We start from the raw sequence: 6,791 nt of genomic DNA on the forward strand, positions 1-6,791 counted from the left end.
TTAAAGTGTAAGTGTGTTTTTTCATTATTTTCAGCCGTTTAACTTACATGTTGTAATTGGTAAAGTGCGTGCCGGTAAAATTTTCGCTGAATAAAAATGGCGCACGCTTGAATAGCATTTACAACGACATAGGAAGAGAAGGAGAATGAAAGAGAGCAAGTGAGTATTGTAAAGCTTTTCCTTTAACAGTTATTTGTCCTTTTACTATTTACATATGTATGTATAGGTGATAGAGCTTTTTGATAAAATGTACTAAAATTATTTTAAAGAATATAAATGCTGCCCGTTTTCTTTATGTAAATATTCGGCATTTTACCAAAAATGGAAAGTAAAATCAAATGATGACTTTAATAAACTATAAAATGCCCATAAAACTAGAAGCTAGACAATGTCTTTGTCGCCACTAACTGCGCAACTTGAGCACTTGATACTTGACTGCCAGGATGCCAGCCTTGCCGCATCCTAGACAACAGTTAAGAAAGTAGAGATAAAGTAAAAAGAACCAACAAGACAACAAATTATGCTAAATAGATGCAGTTAGCTAGCAGAATGGGCCAGGATATGCATGCAAAGCAGAAAAGGGCGTCCAGAGTCTGGGCATATGATAAGGGTTTGGCAGCCAGGACTTTGCACATGTGCGCCAACAGCATATTAATGGGGGTGTGTGTGTGTGTGAGTGTGTCTCCTCCATCTGCAGCTGAATGTCCTGCGATAAGTAAGTTCTCGGCACAGACTGGCAAGTTGCAAATTCTATGCAGATTAGTGTTGGCTCAAATGTCAGTTAATGTTTCACTGTTGCCACCGCCAGCCTGTGGAGCGGCTATTCAATTAGGCGCTCGGCTGGCTAGCTGCTGCTACTACCTGCAACTGAAACTGAAACCAAATGCCAAGTTGCGAGCCGTAAAAGCAGGCTGGCAGACAGCCAGGCTGGCAAACTAAACCAGATGTTGCGGTCGATGGCCATTATTGAACTTGTCAATGGCAGAGCCACGGCCAGGATCAGGAGTTACGGAAAGTAGTCTGGGCAATTACAGTGGCAAACAAGGCAGCTTACGACAACGATACGGAACAACAGTTATTACAATTACAAACACACGCACACACGCACACACACATGCACACATTGCTGCTTGACTGTCGTCCTGTGTGCGTACGTGCGGTTCCTTAATTCTGTTTGGCCAAGTAAAGTTGTGCGTGTTGTCCTTAGCCGCTTCCGGTGGCATGCACACACCACGCTCTCTACCCGTTCGGCCTCCATGTGCCCTGTGGACATGTCGAGCTCTGCACAGCAAGGCATATGTGTGCGTGCGTGCAGTTAAGCATAATATTATTTGCACTTGCTGCCCGCTTATCCCCACACACACACACACACACACACAGGCACACTCTGGTGAAATGGCAAATTTCTGCTGGTCACTTGGATGGACTCGTTGTCATAACCATTGGGCAGCCAAAATGTGAGCGTTTATGGCTTCTTGCTGATTGTGTTGATTTCTGTCTGAAACATTCAATTAAATTCCAATGACATAAGCTGAAAGGGAGTAAGGCATGGAATGCCAGTGTTGTGAAGCGGTTAGAAATGAAGGAAGTTTGAAATTAGCAAGAAATTGAAAAAGCTTAAAGCTTTAAAAATATATACCACAAGCAATAGAAATTATTATGAACTAAATCTTATAAAACTTTTATGAAGCTTAAAGCTCAATCTCTTTAGTTTTTATATATTTTATGCCATGGGCTATACCATCATTTAATGTGCTTTAGGTATTGCTTAAGCACCATAATAGTTTAAAATATTATTTCTACTAATATTATCTATATGCAGTAGAGTCTGAGCAATTAGTAAAAGCTTTATAAAGAATTAGTTTAATAATATAAAGCTTTCTATGAAACGCATATATTCAAGGTAAACTTTCAGAGCTTTAAAGCACATCAAAGCTTGCTTAATTAAAGCCTTAAACAAAGTTCTTAAGAAAAAATTAATCAATTTTGTAGCTTTAAACATAGAAACCAAAATTGAAAGCGCATTTAAGCTCAGCTTAAAGCTTGATTAATTACCAAAAGCTCTAATTAAATGAAAGCCTAAGCTTCAGCTCATATCATTAGAAACAACTGTTGGCTTTCATTGCCCTGACTTTAATTAAAACTGCAAGCGGCCCAATAAACTTGAATAGCGCGCTAATAACTGTGCAACACTTTTTGTTGGCCCACAATTTAGCTTAGCTGGAAATAGAGTAGGAATGGGAGTGGGAGTGGGAGAAATAGGTGGAATAACAGATGATAATGAGGTAGAGCATTTGACTCCAGTGCACGGCTGGGCTATCCGATGTCCTGTCTTCTGCTCCCACTGGACAATGGACATGGAACATGTGGCGCACAGTGCATGCAAATAGTGTGTGCACATTTGACCACTTAGCATATTTGCAGCCATTTGCCATTGGGGCAACAGTTGAGTGGGCGAGTGTGTGTGTGTGTGTGTGTGTATGTGCGAGCGAGTGTGTCACGATGTTGGCCACAGTGAGGCATGCCACGGGGAGACTTTTAATTGAACTTTTGCAACAACACCGCGGGGATCAATTGAGATTTATTGGCACTACGTGTCGCATTGCCTTGGCAATGTATTGCTCGGGGAGCTCGCATGTGGATCGAATGCTGGCGCGAATGTGGCTTGAATGTGGCTCGAATGTGTGGCCCGAATGTTGGTTTGGTTTTGGCGTCTGTGGCTTGGGTAAATTACGTGACGTAAGCAAGCAATTAATGTTTTATTTAATTTACACAGCGCACACAACTTGACTGCGGCTGAGAGTTGGAAACTCGTTAAGAACCACACACAGAGCCACCCTCGAGTTGGCTGTAAACTTTTACTTGCAAATTTTCTAATGTCATTTGCAATTCAATGCGAATATGGCCTAATTAGACGACCAAAAAAAATAGAAAAAGAAAATGAAACTTGTTCCAACTGCTTGCCAACAGTTTGTAGTGTTCAATTTAGCCAACAGTTATTTAACTGCCAGTTGATTAAGTTCGCTTCACAACTTTAATCACAATTCGAGCAGCCCTAATGACTAAATGGCTTTTTAAGGAGGCGTGGCACTTCGTTTTTTGTCACATTGTGCGTGAAAACCGATTTTTGCCGCATCATTGGCAATGCAATTAACTATGCCACCGAGCAGTGTCTTGGGTAATTAGAGATTCCCGCCAACCAACTGACCATTAGATATTTTCTTCTCATTATTTCGTTTTTGAGAGTCGAGTTTTTGGCTTCGCCCTTTAATGGATTTGTATGACTGTGCGTGAAATTTCATTAAAACTCGATAATTGCATGACACGACAGGATTCTTGCTGCTTTGCTGCTTTGCTGCATGCAACTTTTGCTTATCGCGCATACGCCCTGTCGGCCCACGCCCCTTTCCCTGCTCCGGCCCCTTTTCAGTTTTGTCTTTGCTCTTCGGTCTGCAATTGATTTAATTATACGATTGCTGTGCATTGCAAGTGATTCGAGGCTAAAAGCTATTCCGACTCGATTTCCAAATGCCCAAAGCAATTTATTTTGGCTTGCCACGCCCGCCGCCCACTTGAGGGCAAGGCAGCGTAATTACATTGCAAAAGGCACTAATCATTGTGTACTTTTACATTGAGCTACTTGAAATAAATCAAAATCTATAACGAAATTGTTTTGAGATGGCGAAAAATGTGGCTTAAAAGACGAAGAGGATGAACAATTTGGCATTTAATTATGTAGGAAATATAATTGATATCAAGTAGATGAGACTTACAAGAAGTATACAGGAAGAGTATATATAAATGCAAACGAAATGGATGACTTAGATATGTGGATTATATATGAATTTCCCTTTAAATCTTCTACTCGATATTTTCTGCAATCTTTAAAGTTTTATTGGGAGTGTCCGACTAGTAAATACCCAGCGCCGGGCAGACAGATATATGAACAGAGCTGGATCGACTCAATTGCTGATTCTGATCAAGGACGTATATACTTCATAAGGTCAGTCACGCCTTCTTTTGCCTGTCTCCATTAAGTCCGTTTATCATTTTCAATGGACTCAGCTTAGAATAATAATTTAGCTTTTGAATGTTTTACAATAGAGCAAGAAATTTGCTTCCATTTAATTAAAATTGATTATTAAATAATAGTAAAGTGCAGCTTACCTGTTAGTTGATGTCACAAAAGTGCTATAAATTGATTGATTGCTGCTGCATTTATGAAATTGGCTTTAAGTCCTTTAGTGCTTGGCTGAGAGCATCAATATGCAACATGCAGCTGCTCGCTCATCAGCTACAACGGCAAAACTAAATAATTAGATTGTCAGGGACAATAAATTATGTATGCAACAGATGCAGCAGCATGTGGCAGCAACATGTACTACAAGCCAAACACATGCAGCAACAATAATAATAATAATAATAATAATTTCGTATTACAATGACAATTATTGGCTTGATATATTTTTGGATTTAAGATTTTGTGATTTGTTGGCAAATTGAAAATATTTGTTGAAGCAGGCAAGAGGCAAGAGAGAGAGAGAGAGTGATTGCAGCTTGGATGCATTGAAGCAAAACAACAGGAAAATGTATTCCGTAGCAGCTGGCAACAAAAATGTGTAGCATGCTACAAATTATACAGATAATGCGGCACAATTGAATTTACGGTATTTGCAGTCAGGCACAAATGCACAACGATAGCATCGACAACACCAACAGCAACGACAGCAACAACAATAGTTGTCAATTGTTATAACAACAACATCAGCTTTCATTTTCCACTTGACTTGAGTTGAGCGCATTTCGCATTTCAGCAAATTTTGCAATGCAGCAAGCAGCAGGCAGCAGGCAGCAAGCAGCAAGTGACAAGTGGCAGAGGCTGATGGCTCAGAACCAGACAGCATTGTATACGCTATTCAATTGTTGTCCTGTTTGCTGCCCTCCACTCTCCTCCCTCGCTGAAACGTGTCCAGAGCGAGACAAACATTTATCACGAACAGGCCGCCAGGGCAAGTCGAGCCAAACCCGGAAATATTCGAGCCGAGGCGAGGCTGGGCGTGGCCTGACTTGGCCAAGCCACAGAATTCATTTACGTAATTAGTGGCCAAGGATGTCTGTCGAGCCCGCAGGCACTCATTTTGTTGGTGACCGCAATGCAAGTGCTTCAATCACCGCAAATCTTTCAGCGTCCTTCTGTGTTTGAGCACACACTTCATTGCCTACTCTGAGGAGGGGCGTCGCTAGCACAGATTAATGTGGTTGCGTTTAGCCAAATCGTAATGGGCGTAATTGAAAAGGCGGTAAATATTGGATTTATCTTGGGCAGATAATAATTACAGTTAGTTCTAGTCAGCGAGTCTTAAGCTTAAGGGGAGCTTTTAATTGAGTAAGTCCAAAAACATATCTTAAGCATTTCTGAATTATATGTAAAATTCGTGGTCAGTATATTTGTTTTTGTTTCAACTTTCAGTTAGTTGAGAAATTATATAATCGAAATTATATAATTTAATTAACATCGAACTTTTTATGTCCTAGGCATTAGGTTAACTGTAGTCGTATGTCTTAAATATTAACTAGAGCGCAATTGAAATTTAGCTGCATATTTGCTTAAATGAACTAAGTAGAGCTTTATTTTTTATATTATTGATTGTGCTCAATAAAAGCTGCTGAAATGCCATTGGAGTGATAAAGAGAAGAGCTTACTGTTTACAGCCTGCATGTTCACATAGCTCAAATGTGAGTTGAGTAAAGTGAAAGGCATCAACTTTACAAGTGTTCAGCTTTTGTTATTATGTTGCTGAAGCTCAATTTAAAAATACATATAACCAGTGCTACGTAGCAAGTCTATAAGCTTTAAATGAGCTTTTAACAGCTTTTTACTTAGAGTAAATTAATAAGCTTCTGAAGTAATTTCGCAATTTGCTTGCATTTCATACTGCAGGCAACAAAGTGCAATGAGCTTTTAGTCACTCTAATCCTATGTTAAGCTTTAATTGGCTTTTTAAAGTTATCCTTAATAACTAAATGCATATCCTATCAGATTAAATACAAATTGAGATGCATTTGCGAGCAATGTTTGCTTAGTTACGCTCACTGAATACAATCTCGATGCAAATCTTTGTGCTGCGAGCTTAAATTTATTGATTAAGCTTGTTAAGTGAAATTTCTTGTTGTTTGCTTTGTCTCAAGATGTTTGACAAGATGCTAAGATAACAAGATGTCTAAGGCTGCAATTGATAGCATTAAGGCTTTGTGTGTGTGCGTGTGCATGGCTAAGCTGATCAAATGCAGCAGCCACAAGTAAAGTAAACTTCATTTGCAGCTATTGCCAAGGGGAAATAAACGCGTGCAATTTTCAACGCAAGCTACGTGCAAGTTACAAGGGCAAACACACACACGCACCCACACACCCGCACACACACACACACAGAGACAATTGGCGCCTAAAATGCGGCAAGAGAAAAGCGAAAGCAGCAGCAGCAGCAGCAGTTGTTGCAAAAAACACATACAACGAAAATCAAAACAAAAACACACGAGTTACCGGCAAAATGCACGTGACAGCAGAGGCTGCAGCTCGTATCCTGAAGAATGTTCGTCTGCTTCGGTTTCGTTCAGTGCCGAAGTGCGGACGAGCGAACGGCGTCGAATCTAACGATGCTGCCCAAATTGGACTATAAAAGGACGCGTCACAGCAGCAGCAACGCATTTTGTCAGCAGCGACAGTTGCGAGCAGTTGGAAGAAGAAGAGGAAAAACCGAGCGCATTAAGGAAAAGCCAGCTCTAAGCTCCAA

This window comes from Drosophila hydei, unplaced genomic scaffold (genome assembly GCF_003285905.1).
Source record: "Drosophila hydei strain 15085-1641.00,03,60 unplaced genomic scaffold, DhydRS2 tig00008134-arrow-pilon, whole genome shotgun sequence".
NCBI lineage: Eukaryota > Metazoa > Arthropoda > Insecta > Diptera > Drosophilidae > Drosophila > Drosophila hydei.